We start from the raw sequence: 23,493 nt of genomic DNA on the forward strand, positions 1-23,493 counted from the left end.
GAGTCTTGTCAAATCAGTGCTCTGGCAGTTTATATCATAAAAAATAAATGATGATTGATTAGCAAGCATCACATTTAAATTTAGAGAGTTTCCCTGCAGCCTTCTGTTTATATTGTATGGACATAATGCTTTGATGAAATAGTCCCTTAATTAGCCCTAAATCATGATGTTTCACTCATAGATGTCTGTTTACTGGTGAGCTGTTCAGTAGTTTGAGCTCACGTAACTCCATTTATCTCTGCTTCATCTGCTTTTACTTCTGACAACAGCAATTCATCATCTTGCAAAGAACTGGAAGGATAAGTAAACTCCCTGTTGATACACTACTCTTATGATAGTGCATATTTTTAGTTATAGGTTATTTTTATAACTGTTACTTAATTTGATAAATAACACATGAAACAACTTGATTACATAATAAAATAGATGTTCTAAAAGGTTAAATGACATATTCAATAAATCATAAATAGTACATTTTAAGCACCTATATTTTTACTTGTGCATAAAGAGTCTGTCTCTATTGTCTCTGTTATTGGGCCCGCTCGAGCAAATCGACGATCAACGGGAGGGCCTTTACCTTTACCTTTACATAAGAGACAGTAAATACTTATGTAAATTAAACTGAAAAAAATTAAAATAACAAGTTGCCAAGTGACCAAACTCTTCATTTTCTAAGATAATATAACTCTCGGAGAGCCCGGCAAGCTACCGAGAGTATTCAATATGCCAGACACAGTAACAACAAAATAATTCTTAATGAGAAATATTAAAGATCACATAGAAACTATCATTTGAGTTGTGTATTAAAATATTAAGTCAAGAGTATATATTATTGAAATTCCTTTCTTGCTAAAATAATAATAGATATTTCATAAAATTGATCCAATTAAAATACGGAAGCATTTGGTTATGATGATAAACCACAAAGAATAGAGTTTAGAAATAATAGTTTGGAAGGCATGGAGGATACAAATTTTTCATGAAGGAGAAAGATCTGTAACAAAAACTAGATAAATAGATATGGAGAGGTTAAAATTATCAGTATTCAATCCTGATTATTATGTTTTAAGTGTCTGAAGCGATTCTGCTAGATTCTCAACAGAAATTTCATAACCAATTTTGTTTTAATTTACTACAATCAAGTATGTCTATATACACATGTCATTTAGCACCTCTATAGTGAATGTTACAAACTTGAAACATTGGTATATGTGTGCTACTCTAACAAGGTTAGGAAGTACAATTTAATATCTTAGTATTATACATAGACATGTCCCTTAACTCACCTCAGTAGAATTCTATGGATGGAGATTTCAGATTGTAAAGAAAATCTTTCTTTCCTAAATACCAGTGTTGGAAATCCTCATTACTATCTCTGAAAACAAAAAATATATCTTTCCAGTATTTTCTTTCTAGAAAATCAATGTTTGTACCCTACCTGCTTTACTTATACCCTGTGACCTTATGCCCTCTCAGGGTCATTGCAAATTAAATCTGAGCCAATCAGATTCAATTATGAATTTGAATAACATGAAGTCTAAATCAGTGTGTTATCACTGTATCACTGTCATCCTGTTGTTCATTGATTACCTCGAGCAGGCCCGAGTAACGTCTCCTTTGTCCTAGCCCTGAGATTTTTTAAAAGTGCCACATTCGAGGCTCTTTGAGGATCAGGAGAATGAGACCCATCATTGTTACTGGTTTTTGGCATATTGAATATGCACGGGGAGTTTGCCAGACTCTGCCATGTGGGCAGAATACTTTTGGTAGCCTGCCAGGTTCTCCAGAGTAAGAACTAGATGCGGCCATGTGCTTCTGGGAGCAGGGTTTTATAGTCTCTGGGTCTTGGCCATTGATGGGATTACACAGCGCCAGGGGAAGTTGGTGGGTGTAACGCCTACATACTGGAAGATGGGCAATCTGGGTAGAGGAGACCCCAGTCCCAATCCTAGCAGGCTTGGAGATCTACACCCTGGGTCCTGCACACGTGGGTTCCTCTGCCAATTTCTTTATGCATGAAGCTCGTCCAAACGTGTGGAGAGTGGTCTTAAGCATGGCTGTTGCTGAAACCAGAGGTCTTCAGCTTCCAGGGCTCTGCTCGGGGTAGGTAGGGAAACTCAGTGTGTTATATCACTCCTTTTAAAAATAGGTTATAGGACAGATGGGAAAGTCATTCTTATTTTTCTGCCGTGTAAACACTGCAACAAAGAAAGCTAACAGCAATGATTAGCAGGAAAAGAAGGCAAAATTTAGCTATCACTTTGACTAGAGACTAAAGAGTGCAGTAAAGTGAGACATTTTTGTTTACAGTTCTCAGTTTCACTGTTGAGATTTACTGCCTTGGTATTCTCTTTAGTCAGCAAAATATTTCAATATTATTTGGATACAGAATGCTTAAGTCTGTTTAAATGAACCTCTATTTGTTCCCATCAAGTGGTCCCTGATTATGGCAAGCATGGCCTCATTAAAAAATAATAGCAACGTGATATCTAAGGAAATCTCCTAATGGCCTTGCTGTCTCAGACAGGGTTTAATTGAATTCAATTCAGTTATCAGGAGAAAATGATTTAGTTCTCTCCAATTGATACCCCTTCAGCAATTCTGTACAAGTAATACTGGTTTGTGTCTTATTCCCTCATTTATCAAATTGTAGAATTTAAAGTAGGAGTGGAAACTTTATGATCCAGTGCAGCATCCTTGTTCTGTAAATGAGAAAACCAAAGAGGTGAGGTTAATTCACTACTTCAAAGTATGGTAAATTTCTGTCCCAAATTTCCCTAGCTGTCATCTTTCCAGAGAACTAGTTTATACTGCTACAGGAGTCTTTCAAGGTTTTCTTAAATAGAAAGTTTATATGGAAAGTTCTATTGCCTATAAAACCTCTGACTACCTTTATGTATTTAGTTAAAATAATTATCACATTTATTCTTATATGACAAACAGAAACAACAATAACTGAAAAATGAGGAAAAGTATTGTGTTTTATCACATAAACTCGGTTTTAGGTATGTAGTCAACCACATTCATGTGGTCATTCCATGCTTATCAGGGACCCACCTTCCATCTTTTTATTCCCCCTTCTTTTTTTGCTTCTGACTTCCATCTTCAAGAACATATGTGTATTCCAATATAGTGTTTGAAGTGTCATCCATCAAATCTGCATTCTGGAAGGATGAAGAAAAAGAGAAAGGGCGAAGTTGCTTAACCTCATTGTCTTTAACTAATGCCCATTGGTTACATTTCAGAATGGCTACAGCTCAGCTAAATGGTCACTGTGTTAACCAGGGGAAGCTGAGAAATACATCATTTTTCAGGGCACATTGACATCTGAATAAAATAATGGGTCTCTTGCAAAGAAAGAAATGTTATACCTTCCTGGAATTGGGGGAGGTGATTTGGGCAAACCCCAGGGTTTACTCTTAGCTCTGTTCAAGGATCTCTCCTGACAATGCTCAGGGGACTTATGTGGTTCTGAGGATTGAACTGGAGTTTTATCATGTCTTCCTTAGAAATTTTGTCCACAATTCTCCCTGGAATGATATATTTAGCAGGCATTTTGTAATGTCACCATAATTTGATGGCAGCCTAAAATAGTATAAACCAAATAAACTCTCCTAGTCATTTCCTTTGGCTAGGAGAATTCCTTAATTGTTAACTGAACTCTACCTATATTTTTCTGGTATCCACCCACCATAAGTTGTTGCCTTTTATTCTTTTATGTTTATAAAATTAGTTCTCAAATGGCTAGTCTAATGCATATGTTCTCATGTCACTGTATGGGTAAAGTGATCCTTTATAGTGTAAGTGGAGGAATATAGGGTCCCTGAAGGAAGTATCATATTCCTGGAGGTGGGAAATCTTCTGAGGGAAGGGTTATGTAGAGGTAACTAGGAGGGCTCTCAGAGAAGAGAAATCAAGAGGAAACCATGGTAGTCTTGCCTTCTTCTAAAGTTTGCATAAACTCATTCTTTATAAATTGAGTTACAGATGTCCCTGGATAATTCTCTGGTTTCTTTTTGCATGTATTCCAAGTAATCTATGCACACTTCTGTGGACTTAAATGTAATGTTTTAAACTAAGCAGAGATAAGAACAAGAGTGTGTTGATTACATGCAACAATGAACCAAATAAAAGCACTGCAATATTTAAGTTTATTTTTGAAGTATATTTCTAGTTGTCAACCTCATAAAATTATTTTATTAATTAAAAGGTAAGAAAATTTTAAAACTACTTTGTGCATTAAAAAGTGGGGATCACTGTTAGAACTTACTTTGAATACTGCTAGTCCTTTTTTGAGAGGCTGTTGTGCCCTTGAGAATGAATGTAATTAAGGTTTTTAATTTAGGAGCCTTTTTATCCTGATCTAGCTCTACATATGTGTGAACAAATTCTGAGGGCTGGCATTTGGAAAAGATACAGAGTGAATGACTGCATTTTAAAGCAATTCCAAGAACAGTGAGAATAAGTGACAAGGAGAGTGAAAGGTATAAAGAGAAAGAGAACTCTGGGTGAAAAAAGAAACATATTCTTCTATCAGAATGGTTTCTTCTCTTGTGTTGTAGAGGCCATTAACCTGGCAATTACTTTTTTCAACAGGCCTGTGAGGAAAAAAATTACAATGAACTCACTTTAGACATGGAATGAACTCACTTTAGACATCTTTCTGGGTGATTTTTTTTTATTTTCAATCTCTAGTTCACTTAGAAGTGTGCAAAAATAGATCTTTGAGTATGATTTTTCATTCTCCATCATTGGTTGCATCACAAATGGTCTCATGTGAGGAATACTAACATAAAAGCTTTTTAGTTGAAGGAAAAAAGATAAAAGATTATCAAGGAAGGTCTTAAAAATAAAATTGGAATTTAGGAAATTAATTTGATTTCTCCATTACTGTCCTCTCTCTAATTCTGTAATTGTCCCTCTCTTTCTGTCTCAATGACGATTCAGATTATTCAATAAAAATTGAGGATTATTGTCCCCATACTTGTGATCTAGTTGAGCTTGGAAGATAGAGTTATAAATATAGGTATAGAATATTCATAATTGTTTATATTGTATTTGTGATCATATACTTGTTAGCATTGTTTATATTGTATTTGTGATCATATATTTATTAGCATTAAATTTTATTTTATTAATAAAGTTAGTTTACAGAGTACCAGTGAAGATTCAATAGCAGCCATTGGGGAGAGAAATGTCTGAAATATAAAGATGGTATCAACAAATTATACATAGTTTCTTCAAAAGCTCTACCTCTGAGCCATGTCCTCTGCATTTTGATTCTGAAATATAGCTAAGAACACTGAAATGAAGATTATTTCTAAAGCAAAGAAACAAATTCATTAAGGGAGAAATATGGAAGTTTGTTGGTTTACAGTCTGACTGAGGAGAAGCGAGAGAGTAACAGTATTCATATGAATCTATGAAGTCAGCTTGTAGAGAGGGAGCAAACGTCAGGAGAGGAGGAAGGAAGCTATGGTATGTCCCTCATGACTCACCACTGGGTGAAAACTGAATGCTGCTGTCCTGAAATAACACCTATAGCATCTCTTGCTTGCATACCAAGCACAGTAATGATAAAAACAGTTTTTCTCTTCTTTTTAAATATGGTTTAGCAGTCGTATCTGGCTGAGCTCAGTGCTTATTCCTGGCTTGACGCATAGGGAACCATATGTGATACCTGGGATTGGACTGGGGTCATTTGCATTGCAAGACAAGTCCCTTACCTTTGTACTACCCCTCATGCATCAAAACAGTTTTTGAGAACAAATGCAGAACTGTGTGCTTTGTTTTGGTCATGGCTGGTAAGATAACTTCTGTTTGACGCTGGTTCTCTACCATCAAACCCAGACACTCTTACTAGAGGCTAAAGTATTGAAGTCGCTTTACCAGGTACCTTTTCTTAGAAGCTCTTTCCTACCCATTTTTTTCCATGGCACAAGCAAAAAAATACATTTATAAAAATATGGTTTCAAAGTGTTTGATTCCATGTGCTATTTCAAAGGGTCTTTGTAGGGTGTTCAAAGGATTTGGGAACTAATCAGTGTTAAAGATAAAAACCTAGGAGTCACACACAAGTTTAACTGGCAGAGGACAAACTGTGGTGGTGGGGACAGTCCCTCAGATCATGGAATCTTTCAGAAGCTTAAGGAAAGGAGACATCATCCAGAATGGGAGGAAAGCGAAGGTGCTCTTTCTGGGGGAGCTGTGAGAGAAGGGGGTTTAGAGTTCAGGTGACGTTGTTCAGAAGCAGCAGATTCAGTATCAGAGAGTCTGTGAAGGCAGTAAAAGCATGGAGTCTATTAACCAGAAATTTCTATCAATGGGAAACAGTTGTCTGGTGAAGTTTTATAGGGTATGTATGTGGAGCAGACAGGATTCAGAAGGGCTAAAAATCTGCACACAGTGCTCTTTTAGAAATAACAGGGCTCTTTTAGAAACAATCAGTTGTGTCAAAATTTAAGTTTGATGCTGGGGAGTTTTTGAGTTAATGAGTTTCTGCCAACAGCAAATAAATAAATGACCTAGCTTATATACAGAAACCATCTATGGCTCATTTATATAACATCTGAAATAAATACATAATATAAAAATTTAAACCATACAAAAAATTTTAAATTTAAAAGCTACCCCATGTCCTTCAACCAATAACTTAAACTAGTTACCATTGTGATTTACTTATGCTTTCATACTAACAATTACATAAGCAGTAGTATTACATAAGAGTCATATCATACCATCAAACTCTACCAAGTCCTACATTTTTATTCAACATTATTGTAGATGTAAATACATATAGTATATAATAATTTTAATTATGTATTATATGTAGCATTGTAGCACTGTCCTCTTGTTGTTCATTGATTTGCTCGAGTGGGCACCAATGATGTCTCACAACAAATTGTGAGACTTGTTACTGTTTTTGGCATATCGAATATGTCACGGGTAGCTTGCCAGGCTTTGCCGTGCGGGTGAGATACTCTCTGTAGCTTGCTGGGCTCTCCAAGAGGGGCAGAGGAATTGAACCCGGCTCAGCCGCGTGCAAGGCAAACGCCTTACCCACTGTGCTATCGCTCCAGCCCATGTATATTATGTAAATAATAATTTTATAATATTTACAAAATATTATAAATTATATTTGTATTATGTATAATGATATGTAAATATAAGTAATATAATAGTCCTGTATTATAAGTTATATATAAGTATTACTTATAATATTTATATTTTATGTAATATATAGAATAAGTTTTCCACACAATAATTTTAATTTGTTTTAAAATTTAAATTTTAATATAGAATATTAAAATCTATATAATAACTTAAAATGTTTTTTCTTGCTGGGGGATGCATACCTAGTGGTACTCAGGAGCAGTGGCTGTGCCAGTTTCTTAGGGACTATGCAGTGCAAGAAATAATCCTGGGTTTTCTGCACACAAAGCATGTGCTCATTTGATTGAGCTATCTCATTGGACCAATAACTTTTATTTTTATATGGTATCTTATTGTGTATGTGCTCATATTACAATTTTAAATCTTTTTCTGTATATATTTAGATATTATCCACCTTTTCACAGTACAAACATCTTTTCAATGATCAATTTAATTCATCATTTTCTAATTTTCATAAACTTCTCAAAGTGGGAATATTGAGTTGAAGTATATAACCATTTGTATGCCAATATTCATATTTACCCCTAAATTTGTTTTTATCAACTTAGATTTATTCTGAACTTTGTGCAGAGATTTTGGCCGGAATATTAAAATACAAAATGATTTAAAATGTATTGAAATTTTTATGAGTAAAACCATGCTCTTAAAATTATACTTAGTACCAAAAGTTGAATACAGAAGGGAAATATGCATAATCCTTTAATTCTTTGCAGTTCAAGCATTATTACCTTCCCAGAGAAATCAGAAGTCAATAGGAGTTAAATTTTCCATCCTTTAGTTTCTCAGCATTGTTTCTATTCAGCATCACCTGCTGTGCAAGTGGAAGAGGAATCTCTACTTCTGAGGCCCTTGCTCTTGATCTATTTCATAGATCTGTAACTTTTCCATTTTCTCTGCAGCAAATCCTTAAAACCTGGAAACCTGTTCAAAGCATCTTCATTCTAATTTCAATACCCTTAAAAGTGACTTCTCAAGTTTTCACCTAGATAAAATCAAAGAAAACTGGGTCAAGTTCTAAGCATATGAAAGTACAATGCAAATAAATGATTCTAGCCCTAAGAGAGCTTTTCTAGAATCCTTAATTCATAACATTTTTGTGTGTGTGACAGAACCTAGACTAATGACCAATTCTAAGAGGTAACTTAAAATAATATCCTTAACAAATTAGAATTTAATGTATTGCGTCCTCTTTCTATATGGAATAGTTTCTCTTCTTTTATCTAGGTCTTTCTTCTTTTAGTCTGCAGAGATCGACTGAACTCTTTCTTACTGATGGTTCCTCTTTACTTGATAAGGAGCTGAATTCAACTCTTTTCTTCTTTAATCTTGGGTTAACTTTTTGATTACACCTTCATTTTATTGCAACACTCAAGAGAGATTTACAGGTAGATCCTGCCTCCAATTTATCCCTTTCCATTTTTATTTTGTTCCTAACCAATTGAAGTATGACTTATATGCTTATATGTTTATTAAACTAACTGAAGCTGCTTTGGTCAAAGCCAGCCTCCTTCCACCAAATATATATATATATATATATATATATATATATATTTAACTAGAGAGCCAGTGGTTTACTTTTACTTTGCATTTTGGTGATCCCCTGTGGAATATGGCCACTTCTGTCATAACATTTTCTATGAAAATTATTGACTTCTTCCTGTATCACTTTCCTTATTACTATCTCATTTTCTTTTTAGTGCCTACCCATCATCCACTACCACCACGACACTTACACACACACACAATCTGCTTCCTCTACTTTCTTTTCTTAATCCATTACTTAAACATTATTTTCCCTCTGGGCCTTTGTCTTAATTTCTGCTGTGTAAAAAACCAATGGAATAGAACATAGGCGAGGCAGGAGTAATGAACAATAATATTTAGTCCAGGATCATAACCACAAGCTGGCTGTAAGTCAAGTTATCCAGACAATGTTCTTCTAGGCTTAGTTCTAAAAGCAGGTTGACTCTAAATCTGTTCCTATGTATTCCATATCTTTTAATCAATATTCTGAGTAGTCATATTCTGTTCATAACACTAGCAAAAGTCGTTGAGATGAAATCTTAACCATTCACACTACATTCAAAATTCTGCTTACATTAAATCTGCTGACAATTCAGCTTCCAAAGTAAGTAACACAATCAAATCCAAAACTGAAGAATAAGAAAATATCTTGTGCTTTTCATGAATCCATGACAGGGGCTGATAATAGTATTTCTATAGATAATTGCCAGTATGGTTACCAATAGTTCTGTTACCATTTAGTGTATTGAACTAACTTAAAACCTAGAATGATCTGTGTGGTCTAAGTGTAGATAACATTGTAGATTGCTTCTTGATGCATTTCTTCTTTATTGCAAAATTCCAGAAATGAAGTTGCATTTAAATTTATCTAACACGATGCCCTTTTTGTTTTGCCTGCTAAATTTTCTAGACTTTACTATTAAATGGCGTTCTCCTCGAGAAATCTACCTGATAATTCCAGACTAAGTCATGCTCCTTTATTTATTTCATGATTGATTTTCATATATTTTTCTTGTATTTTTATAAATTTGATGAAAAACTTTTTGTTTCCTGACTTTGTCCCTTTAAGACTTTGCTGTTAAATGTCATTCTCCTGAAGACATCTCACTGGTTATTTCATACTGTCATTCTTCCCTTATCGGTCTTTTGATAGGTTTTCATATATTTTTTCTTGTATTTTCAATGAATTTGATGGAGTAATATTTTTGTTTCCTTTTTCCCTCCATATATTTTTAATTCTATTACTGTAGGGTGTTTGCCTTGCACGCAGCCGACATGGCCGACCCGAGTTCGATTCCTCCGCCCCTCTCGGAGAGCCCGGCAAGCTACCGAGAGTATCTCGCCCGCACGGCAGAGCCTGGCAAGCTCCCCATGACGTATTCGATATGCCAGACACAGTAACAACAAAGTCTCCAATGGAGACGTTACTGGGCCCACTCGAGCAAATCAATGATCAACGGGAAGGCCTTTACCTTTACCTTTATCCTTACTGTAAGAATATTCACATTTAAAAATATATATATATATTTCTAGGGGGTATGGTGCTGCCAGCAAGTCACTCTGTACCTGTGAGGCAAGTGCATCAGCAGCCTGATGGCGCCTTCAGACTTCCAGATACTTCAAAATTGCTGCTGTACCTTTGGCCAGACCCCAAAAACTTGGGGCAAAGTTTACCAAGAAAATAAACAGCCAAAAGTTAGGTATTTGGGAGACACACCCATAAACCACCTCCTGCTCAGCTATATAATTGGAGGCATGGCCTCTCTGGTTCCAGATCAAACTGCTTAATGGACATGATCCGAGAGACTCATAAACAAATTTCAAAACCCAACAGCTTTTGGCAGAATTGTGTCCAGTCCCTGCAGTAGGTTATAGGCACTGGGCCACTCCAGGTGGGAATAGGTTTCATGCCTTGGCCTGTTCCCCCTGGCAGCCTGGTGGCCACCATCCTCCAGGGCCACTGGACAGTCAGGTTTGGGTCCATAGTGACGAGACACGTGGGGCCTCACGGGATGGGGGTGGAGCTGGCCCTTTCCTCCCCATCCCAACAAAACCCTGAGTCGCCACCCACGAACGGCCTCTCTGGCTCCTGAACAAGCTGCTTAACAGCCATAATCCCAGAGACTCAGAAACAAATCTTGAAACCCAGCAGCTTTTGGCAGAAATGCGTCCGGAACCCACAGTAGGTTACTGTCGCCATGCCACCCCAGGGGTGAAAGGGTGCTGTCCCTCCACCTGCTCCCCCTTGGCAGTTTGGTGGCCGCTATCTGCCAAAGGCCACTGGACAGTCAGGTTTGGGCCCACAGTGATGAGACACATGGGGCCTCATGGGATAGGTGTGGAGCCGGCCCTTTCCTCCCCATCCCAATGAGACCCCATGTCGCTGCCCACAAACGGCCTTTCTGGCTCCTGAACAAGCTGCGTAACAGCCACGATCCAAGAGACTCAGAAACAAATCTCGGAACTCACCAGGTTTTGGCAGAAATACCTCCAGATTCAATTGTTAAAATTTCGGAATTTCAGAATTGTGCAGCCACTACTGCAGCCACGCGATATCATATGTTATTCATAACCAGCAATAGAAAGCAAATTGCCTACTGTTGCCTTTTCAGCAAATCTGAGTGTTGGGGTAAAATCCCAAATAATAATGGTGGATCTGGTGTCAAAATATTGAATATAATCAAAGTAGTGAGAGTAATGTAGAAATCATCTGCCCCAGCTAGAGGGACGGTGTGGGATGGAGGTATACTGGGGGGTTCGGGGGTGGAGAATGGGCACTGGTGAAGGTACAGGTGTTTCTTTGTATAACCAAGACTTAAACCCAAAAGCTTTGTAACTGCTCTCATGGTGATTCAATAAATAAAATTATTAAACATGAAAAAAAAATTAAGGTGGACTTCATGCCCAATTCAATCAGCTAATCAGTGACTGAATAAATAGCAGTACTCCTAAATAATAATATATATACATGTATATATATATATATTTCTAGTGCTCTCTTATATATCCATCATGTAATACTATTCAGTTAATGATGGCATTAATAAATGTACGTGTTATTCTTAAGCAATTTTACCCATTTCTATCTTAAAACAACCAACAAATCAAAATGCAGAGTCTTCCAAGCCTTCAGTACTTTTTTCACTCAATATTTGAATGAGATATTTCATTCAAATATCATTTTGTACACAAATAAAAGTAAGTCTGAGTTAAATCACTTCTGTTAGTGAAAAATTTCTATTTCATTTGACTACTTAGGAGTTTAATTCATGGATCATCCTTAGCTCTGAGTCTTCAGATAATGAAAAGTTTTCTGTATTAGATTAAAGTTTTAATTGACAAATGAAGTAAAGTAGATTGTACTCTTCTATGGAAATGGATCTCATGCCATCCATTGAGAGTTCAAAAAAACAAAAAGGTTTTTATTTTCTATTTCTGTTGGGTTTTGAGAAGGATCACTATATTTTCCATTCTTTGGGTTTGAATTAAGTCTGAATTTTATTCTATTGGTTGTTTTCATTCTCAAGCCTTCAGAAATGGTATGCTGAGAGCATCAGATCTCCTGGGTTTCCAACTTGCCAACTACAAGTATTGGGAATTTTTAATCTCCATAATTATGTGTGTAATTTCCTTATCTTACACAAACATTGCTGCTTTTTTTCTGTATAACTGAATAATACATTACCCAAATTCTGGAAATAATCCCCAGATCCAAAATTTCTTGGACCTTCACACACAATTTATTTATGAAGTGTAGTATTTCTTCATTTGAAATACCCTTAGCTAACATCGTGATTTTTCTTCTCACTCACAAATCATATTGACATTAAAAAGTGTAGAAAAATATTGCTAGGAAGGAAAGGAAATCCAAGATGGAGTAGACCAATCTAAAAAAACACTGGAATTTCTAAATGTGCTTCAAATTTCCTGGTCAGACTGAGTCACATCCTAAACAGTGAAGAATATATACAAATGATACCTCCATATGGCATTGCTGATGAATTATAAAAATAAAGCAAAATAAATGAAAGATGAAACAATTAGATAAAATGCAAGAGTGGAAAATCAGGGGGTAGTAACAGGAGATGTGGAGATGGCTGAAGATTTCAGTTGACACTGTTATATTAGAGAGACGATATTACAGATATTACAATGTCTACTGTCTTCTTTGAAAACAGAATTTCTAAATTACAGAGAGTAGTGTAAAGAGCATCACAGCATATGCTCTATAGAGTAGACAAAATAACAAGTTATATTGTTTGGAGATAGTAATCAAGGAACGTTAAATAAAATTTTCTTCTTTATAGAATATAGTTTGAAATAGTAAAGTATTTCTAGTATGAAATGTTATACAATATTTCTAGTATAAAATGCTAAATTATTTGCATTTTAAAAAATATTTATGTACCGAGGAATGAAAGAGATATTGAATATATACCCCTTCTTCAGGCTTGACTAAAAGTATTCCGTCATCAAAATTATAACACACATCAATAGTGCTTGCTTTTGTCAGATCCAAATAGAATTATTAGGATACATCACTCTTATGAAAATTATTTTAATTTAAGTTATGTGTTCTTATCTAAAGTACATTCAAACTAGTGTTGGAAATAATAGTCCTGGATTTATGGAAGTTAAAAATGTCAGTTTGTTTAGGTCTACATCATCTGTGTGTGTGTATGGGAGGAGTGTAAATATAGATTTTAGTGCCCTTTTATCTTTCTGGGATCTCATTGTTCAGTCTACATTGAAATGGTTTCCTGAACTGGAAATCTAAATAAACCTTCACTTGTCAAGTCACATGACTACACAGAGAAACAATGAATAATATGCAGAAGGAGACTAAGGGAGCACTTATAAGTATAGCAAGACCAAGTGATATTTTAGAGAAATAGTTCAGTGTGTTTGTCTAAAATACTAGGGATATATTACATGTTAATGAGTTGATAGAAGGACTACGAAAACTTATTTTCAACTGTTAAGTACTGAAAATCAAGCTTTAACTTTTGTTTATATATATAAACATATATATATATATTTAATTTTATTAGTGAGACACCAAGAGGTACAGTTGTAGACTTACAAATTTCTGTGCTTGGGTTTCAATTATACAATGATCAAATACCCATCCCTCCACCAGTGCCCATTTCCCACCACCACGGATCCCAGTATCCCACCCACCCCCCAAACCCCCCTTCCACCCTTCCTCTGTGGCAGGGCATTCCCTTTTGTTCTCTCTCTCTCTTATTGGGTGTTGTGTTTTGCAAAAGACACAATGGGTGGCAATCATATTTGGTCTATAGTCTACTTTCAGCATGCTTCTCCCATCCTGGGAGGATCCCCCCAACACCTTTATTTGGTGTTCCCTTCTCTATCTGAGCTCCCTTTTCCCCTAGCATGTGTGGCTGGCTTTCAAGCCATGCAGTAAAATTCCTGGTACTAATCTCAGCCATTCTTGGGTGATAGTCTCCTATTTTGTAACTTTATGTTCCCCAGATGAATGCAATCTTTCTATGTCTATCCCTTTCTTTCTGAGTCGTTTCGCTTAACATGATACTTTCCATGTAGTACCACTTTTATGTAAATTTCATGACTTCATCTCTTCTAACAGCTACATAGTACTCCATTGTGTAAATGTACCAAAGTTTCTTTAACCAGACATCTGTTCTTTGGCACTCAGGTTTTTTTCCAGATTCTGGCTATTGTAAAGAATACTGCAATGAACAAACAAGTGCAGATGTCACTTCGACTATACTTTTTTGCCTCTCTGAGATATATTCCCAGGAGTGGTATTTCTGGGTCAAATGTGAGCTCAATTTCTAATTTTTTGAGAATCGTCCATACTGTTTTCCAAAAGTGCTGAACCAGTCGGCATTTTCACCAGCAGTCAAGGAGGGTCCCTTTCTCGCCACATCCGTGCCAGCACCAGTTGCTTTTGTTCTTGTGGATGTGAGCCATTCTCTGTGGTATGAAATGATATCTCATTGTGGTTTTGATCTGCATCTCTGATGATTAATGATGTGGAGCACTTTCTTATGTGCCTTTTAGCCATTCGGATTTCTTCTTTGAGAAAGTTTCTATTCATTTCATTGCCACATTTTTTGATGGGGTTGGATGTTTTCTTCTTATGGAGTTCAACCAGCACTTTGTATATCCTTGTTATCAACCCCTTGTTGGATGTGTATTTGGCGAATAACCTTTCCCATTCTGTAGAATGTCTTTGTAATTTGATCACTGTTTCTTTTGAGGTGCAGAAGCTTCTAAGTTTAAGATAGTCCCATTTGTCTGTCTCTGTTTTCACTTGCTTGGCCAGTGGCGTTACATCTTTGAAGATACCATTAGCTTCAATGTCATGGAGGGTTTTGCCAACTTTTTCTTCAATGCACCTTAAGCACTGTACAAATTCAATGCAATCCCTATTAGGATACCCATGACATTCTTCAAAGAAATGGAGCAAACACTCCTGAAATTTATATGGAACAATAAGCCCCCAAGAATAGCTAAAGCAATTCTTGGGGAAAAGAAAATGGGAGGAATCAACCTCCCTAACTTCAAACTCTACTACAAAGCAGTAATAATTAAAACAGCATGGTACTGGAACAAAGGCAGAGCTGTAGACCAATGGAACAGAGTTGAATGTACTGAGATCTCCCCCCAAGCATAGGACCATCTAATTTTCGATAAGGGAGCAAGAAAAGTGAAATGGAGCAAGGAAGGCCTCTTTAATAAATTATGCTGACAAAGACATGCAAAAAAGAGGCCTGAACTCAATGCCTCTTTTCCAGACCACAACACCCAAAAAGAGAGAGAGAACAAAAGGGAATGCCCTGCCACAGAGGTAGGGTGGGATGGGGGGGATGGGGGTGGGAGGGATATTATCCGTGGGTGGTGGTGGAAAATGGGCACTGGTGGAGGGATGGGTATTTGATCATTGTATAATCGGAACCCAAGCACAAAAATTTGTAAATATACAACTTACCTCATGATGTTTCACCAATAAAAATAAAAAAAAAAGCGGGCTCAGATCTCTGCCTAATGCCATGTACAAAAGTAAGATCAAAGTGGATTAAAGACCTCAACATCAGACCGGAATCCATAAGGTACATTGTTTATATTTTTTGTTATCAACAAAAGTAAAAGTACAAATTTTAAAAGTTACATTTTGAGTAAAGAAATAAAAAAATAGCATAATAAAAAATTCTCCTAATAAAAAGTTATGTACTTCAATGACATTATATGATCAAAAATGTATTATAAGGACTCAGAGATTTCTAGTAATTTTTTTGCTACAACTGCATCTCCCTTTTATTGTTTCTTTCTTTTTCCATCATATATATTATTCAACATTTATCAGATATCTACTATATATCAAGTACTGTTATAGACAATGGGCTAGAGTATTAGAAAAAAGCAGACTGAATCTCTTCCCTTTTGGAGTTTACTTTCTAGCAAGGAAAAAAGGCAAGCCCAGGTATGACTTTACTCTGAAGATCTTTATGTAAAGATTGTAGAGACATAAGAAAGTTAATTTGTGAACATTTAAAAAGAGCATGTTTCAAAGAAATACCTGTAAAGGTCCAAGAAATAGAATTTACTTGATATACTAGAGAAATAAAAAATTAAGTCAAAGACTGGAGAATAGTATACATAGAACATATGAGTTAAGATCAGAGAAGTATAGGGGCATCTAACATGCAGGGTTTGATGGGCTTTTCTTGGGGGTTACTCTGGAAATAAGTAGGTTTAGTTTTACTTATGAAATTAAAATATTTTAGCTTTTTGTTATAATTCCAAATATATAGAAACATTGCCAAATATATGGAAACATTATGAGCTCTGTATACTCTTTTTTCAACATCCCTCATTTTAATGTCTGTGAGGCAATTTTTCATAAAACTGATGCTGGAACAATACTATAAAACTATAAGATTTATTAAATTTATCAGATTTTTCAAGAATATTTGGTTGATTCTGGTCCAATGATAATAGCATGTCGCATTTTCAAATGCATAATTTTGAATAAAGGGTTAATATAACCTGCTTTTATTTCCTAATATTACATGTTTTAATTTTCTAATATTTTTCTAATAAATGTATATGTTGCCTATATTCTGACTACACTACAATTAAATTATTCTATCCTTCTGGCTCTGCACTCAGAAAGTACTCCAGCAGTGCTTGGGGGATCACCTGGAATGCCAGTGATCAAACCTGAGTCAACCCTGTGTAAGGCAAATGCCCTATCTGCTGTACTATCACTCATTCATTTTTTTTTATTATTATTTATTGAATCACCATGGGAAAGGTTACAAAGCTTTCAGATTTAGGTCTCAGTCATGCAAATATCAAGCACATTTCCCTTTACCAAAACTTATTTTTTACCATGAAGAACCCCAATAAAACCCCACCCCCCACCCCTCCCAGTCCCTGTGGGGCAGATGAATTCTAGTTAACACTCTATCTGCTTTGATTAGATTCATTGTTTCAATAAAAGATTCACCACTATTATTTAGAGTTTACCAACCCCCCCAAGTCAGACATGCTGACAAAGCATTGTGAAGTGATTTGCTGTCTACAGCTGGGTTCAAGAATTATATGTTGGTTTTGGATTTCATTTTTTTAAGTTGCTTAAATCCTTTTGGATTCTCTTTATATTTGGTAATACCACAACTTTTATGACTTTTATAACTAATTTACTTTCTGATCTTTATAGTTCATTAAGGAATACTTAATAATGAGTGATTTTTATGATCTGCTGAGAATTTTAATACAAAATATAAGTGGTTATTTAAACTCCCAACTCTAAAAATGCAACCCTGCACAATATTGCAAGTTGTTATATATCTTAAATTTCTAAAGATCAAATAGCAATTGGATACATTCTTTTCAAATGAATATCATTTACAGTCCCCAAAGAGAAACATCATCTAGAAGATAAATACATTTTTAATAATGGAAAATTATATTGTTGAATTAACTTTTAAATTAATCCTAAATAATTTCACAAAATGCTTTTATAGCATATGTAGGTAATCTCTCAAAAAAGAGGATCAATTTTTGGGATACTCTAGAATTATTCAAATATGGAAAAAGGCAGCTGTAGTAGAGCTTATATGTAAATTTCACTATTTGTGCTAAGGACACAATTAATATTCACACTAGAATATTGTGAAAATTAGAAAATCAACTTTGATCATACAAATTAAGCTTATGTTGTATTTTGATTTAAAATGCCTGTATTTAATTTATACGTTTTTATAATTTCATGATAGCAATGACAAATGATAATTAAATTCTACTTGAATAGTGCAATTTGTCCCCTCCCCCCTTTTTGCTGTTGTTTCTGAAGATTCCTGGGCTGCACAGAGGGCTAACTCCTGGCTCTGCTTTCTGATATCACTCCTTGTGGGGCACCAGCAGCTATATGGGGTGCTGGGGTTGAAGTGCAGTTCTAATCTTTCCCCGAAACACCAAAAATAAGGCACTCTTAAATAATGCCAGGAGGAATTTCTGGGATCCACTGCCTACTTAAAGGCAACTACAGAGAAAATTTAATCTGTCAGCCCTTGTGAAAAATGATCAAGATTTTGTTTGTGCACCATTTCTATTTAGCCAACAACATTAAGAAAATTCTACATTCATTTTAATTTTTAAGTTTTTTTTGAGCATGGGGGTGTTGGGACATATCTAGTGGTGATCAGGTGCTACTCCTGCTTTGTGCTCAAAGAATAGTGTGTGGTTCATGTAAAGGAAGCATCTTATCCCCTAGCTATCTCTGTATCTATGCCCCTTATTTTCTAAACATAATTCTCACCTCTTACAATTTTTGTGTCAGAAGTTATGTCCAATATATCTGATTTCTCAATTACTGCAAAAACCTTGTAAAGTAACTGTAAACTCATTGAGGGTAAGTAATTTGTTTTGTTCATATACATATTGTGGTACTAAGAAGTACCACCTGACAAGGCATTTGGTGAAGTGAATGAATGCTGTATATTATACGTGAGGCAAGTTAAAATAGTAATACATAATTTAAAAAATCATATTCTTCTTTGGATAGAGTATTCTTTACCTTCATCTGTGTGGCACCATATAACTTATTTACTATGAAACCCTCTCTCCTCTGGATAGAAAAAAATTCTGTATAACTTTTCCTCTCTAGATTTCTATGCTGCATACCAGAGGACAGAGCAGGTACTAGAAGATAAAAGGTAACTAATAATAGTTAAGCTGTAGTGATGCTAAGTATAGCAATTTTGGAAGACTTTGATCATAGGAAATTAATATCTTCTTGGGGACACTCATTTTCATCATTGGACTGCTGCTAGACCTCTTAGATCTTCAAACACTTCAATTATAATCATCTTATTAAACTATGGGCTGGAAAGATAGCACAGTGGGTAGGTTGTTTGTCTTGCACGTGGCTGACAGTGTTCGATTCCTTTCTCCCTCTCAGAGAGCCCAGCAAGCTATGGAAAGTATCTTGCCCACACAGTAGAGCCTGGCAAGCTCCCCCTGACATAATTGATATGCCAAAAACAGAACAACAACTCTTGCAATGGAGACGTTACTGGTGCCTGCTCAAGCAAATTGATGAACAACTGGAGGACAGTGCTACAGTGCTACAATATTTTCTTAGCATTTTTTGCAGTGTACAATATTCCTACTCAACTTAGACCAAAAATGTGAATATCCATAATAAAATTTCTTCTAAAATGAGAGATTGCATTCTAGTACCTTATCCAGCATATAATATACTTTTCATTTAATATGTCATTAAACAGGTAAAATTCGCTGATGCCCATGAGGTATAAGATTACCTTGTATTTAATAACAAATACTTAAAGAAGTAGTTTTGTTCAATATAAGAAGCTAGCACTTAGAAATATGATAATTGTTCAAGACGTTTAATATACCAATTATCCAAATACGTGTCACAGTAAAAGAATGCTTATTTTTGAAATTTGTTTTATATTCATACTATAAGGTATAAGTGGGTCAATTGGTATCTAATATAGTGGCACTTTATACTATTGTATATTGGCATGCTGCTTTGGCTACAATCCTCATAATCAACAAAATACAAACTATACTACAGCAACCATTATCTGAACTAGATTTCATTTCTAAGATGTATACAAAAGGTCAGGGTTTCCTAGTTAACATAACACTGGAATCATACAATTTAAAACACTATGTGATCCAATCACATATTTTAAGTAATTATTTTTAAAGCCTGGTAATAACAAATTAAATCTCACAATTCCACAGACACCTTGCTATCATTTCCATTAGTGTTAATGGGTCATTCCATTTTCCTGGTATATTTACTCAGAGACCACATAGTTGTCCAAATAATAGCTTTCATTTTTTCTTTAACAATTTATGCTGGAATTTGTTAGTCTCAATGAATTATATCAACTGACAGGAAGACGTTTAATTATGATACAAATCAGTGCTACCTACTAAAATGACAAACATACTTCCATAAAAATGTTTTAGCTCATATTATTTTATTTTACTACTATTGGCATTTGTTAATTTTTTCACATGTTTAGTTTTAATACTATTTAAAGATAACTCAAGAAAATAAAATTCTTACTTTAAGACTGAAATCCAATCATGAAAAGCTTTCTAAGGGTGTATCTCACAGATCGCACAGCGGATAGGGCGTTCGCCTTACAAGCGGCCAACATGGCCGACCCGAGTTCGATTCCTCCGCCCCTCTCGGGAGAGCCCGGCAAGCTACCAAGAGTATTCGATATGCCAAACACAGTAACAACAAAGTCTCCAATGGAGACGTTACTGGGCCCGCTCGAGCAAATCGACGATCAACAACGGGAGGGCCTTTAAAAAAATAAAAACATTCTTCTATACAAACAAAATTGTGCCATCAGATTTAAGAATATGGAAAAATCATCAATCATCCAGTGCATATTTATTTTTCTATTATGCCCAAATACCATTCAATTTGAATCCATGTGGTGATAGGTTTGTTTAGCAAGGACATAATTAAAGTTCTTAATATTTGTTCTATCCCTTTAGTATCTTTGTTCTAGAACAATTTGCTGACCTATATTTCTATGACATTGTCTTTGTGACAAGACTAGACCATCTCTTTGGTAGACTGCTTCACATTCTACTTCTGTCTCACTGGTTCCTCATTTAACTAGCTTCTCCGTGTCTTTTACTTACTGTAAACTGAAAGATTGATCAAACAGTGAGCAGATTCAGATTAAATATTTTTGGCAAGAAATAAGAAAAGAAAATTCTTTTTAAAAAAATGTCCTTTTAATTAGGATGCCCTTCTAGATTAATATAATGATACTCTTTGCCTTTCTAGTATGTAACTGGCCCCAAAATTATTAAAAATCAGTGTGGAATACAAAGATTCAGACATACCATAAAATATTTACTTCCTGTACATACACATATGGGCTGGAGCGATAGCACAGCGGTAGGGCATTTGCCTTGCAAGCGGCCAACATGGCCAAACTGAGTTCGAATTCTCCGTCCCTGTTGGAGAGCCCAGCAAGCTACCAAGAGTATCTCGCCCGCACGCACGGCAAAGCCTGGCAAGCTACCCTTGACGTATTTGATATGCCAAACACAGTGACAGTGACATACACATATATCACATCTCAGCATGTTTTATGAAAGGTATTTTTGAGATAGTTTTAATATCTGAAACAAAGGCATTGTCTATTATTCATACTAATCTAGTTGTATGAGCAATGATTGAAAATAATAGAAAATTATTCCATATACAGATCAGCAATCTACACATATATATGGTTTAGTTTTTGTTTCTTTTTTTTTAAATTGTGGGTAAAAGCAAAGAGTCAACCTTTCATAAAATATGCTGAGATGTGATATACGTGTATGTACAGGAAGTATATCTTTTATGGTGTGTATGAATCTTTGTATTCCACACTAAGACTTTTAATAACTTTGGGGCCAGTTACGTACTAAAAATGCAAAGAGTATCATTATATTAATCTAGAAGGGCATCCTAATTAAAAGGAAATTTTTTTTGGCTTTTAAAAATGTTTTTCACTTGCAACCCTTTTTAACCCAAGAAATTTGTAATGTGACCCTGAGTATAAGGGAGGTAAAAACTGAAATATTTACTGCTAATAAAATATATTTAATATATAAACTTGTTTGTAACACTTACATTCAATTATGTTACCCCATATGGTCTTATGAACCATTTTTTTTAAAGAAGCTAAGAGCTAAGGCCCCAACACAGAGGACTGGATAAAGGAACTGTGGTACATGCACTCAATGAAATTTTGCTTTTCAGAAAAAAGATAAAATTGTTCTTTTTGGGACAAATGGATGGAACTTGAAGCTATTATCCTAAGTAAAATTATACTCAGTGAGAAAACTATGTATAAAAATGAAAGACAGTTAAACTAATGGTCATATTCCTGTAGAATATGAACACGTAAGAATGGACAAATGAGAGGGGGGAACCAATAAATCTAACTCCAAGACATAGGGGAAACTGTGGTTGTTTCCAGAGAAAAGGGAGATAAGGGTGATGAAAAGGTTGAATGTATTTTTGGTGGTGGGATGGCACTGGAACTTTGGTAATGGGAGTGATAAGAATTGTACAGATTTAGTGATGTGTAACTGAAGTTTTAAAATTTAATGATTTTATGTACATCTTTAAATCTTTAAAAATTAAAAACCAAGAATAATTGCTAGCAAAATTATTCTCCCCATATTTATGTAAAATAAATAGTCTTGAAAAATAAAAAAATCAATTTTGAGCTAAAGAATATTTACCTAAGAATGAGTCATAAAAATTGAAAATATACAAAGAAATATTGCACAAGAGCTTTGAAATTTTCTTTGCACAATTATATTTCTTTATAGTGTGCACAAAATATAGTTCTTATTGATTTTCTGTAAATAAGCTTTTGGCTTAAAACTTAAAGATATAAAAATAGAGATAATTTGGGGAAAATGTACACACAAAGAGGAGCTCAGAATTTCAGAGTGTTTTATAACCTGTTTAAACAACTTTTGATATAGTTTTAATATCTGAATAAATCAATGCATATCTATTATTTATGTCAATCTAGCTATATAGCCAATAATTTAAAATTAGTGTACAGTGAGTAACTTCATATATAAATCAGGAATATACAATTCTGAGTTTTCCACTTCACTTGCCTCTATTCAGCTCTTATTAAATTTTATGGGCTTATTTGTCCTAGAAGTCTAGGTTCAGTACTTGCAATCATCTTTCAGGATAATGCCCTTTTACTAACTCTCACACATTCTGCACTCTAACCAGGAAACAGAACCAGACTGCAGCTGCACCTTGATTATATCAGAGAGTAATCTTAACTAAAAAAATTAAATATTTAAACAAAGACATGATTGAAGATGAATAGACAATGATACAAAAAGTTCAAATTCACACACATTTTCAATACAAGAACACTGTTTCTTACATTAAAATGTAATTTTATTCCATAATATGTTGGAACTGGAAAGATAGCACACAGATAAGGTACTTTCTTTGCTTGAGGTGAACCTGATACCACATATAGTCCACTAAGCACAGAACCAAAAGTAAGCCCTGAACACTGCTGGGTGTGGCCGCCAAACAAAATATATTGATTACCTGAATTAAGCCAGTAATATAAAGTTGAAACAATGAGAAAATGTTACTTATGGAAGTGATAACTCTAATTTGTTTTAAAATATAAACTACCATTGTGAAAATATTCTACTTTCCATCCTCCTTTACCAATTCCTCTGTCTTCAAACCTAGTCCCA

This window comes from Sorex fumeus, unplaced genomic scaffold (assembly GCF_029834395.1).
Source record: "Sorex fumeus unplaced genomic scaffold, SorFum_2.1 ptg000098l, whole genome shotgun sequence".
Taxonomy (NCBI): Eukaryota; Metazoa; Chordata; class Mammalia; order Eulipotyphla; family Soricidae; genus Sorex; species Sorex fumeus.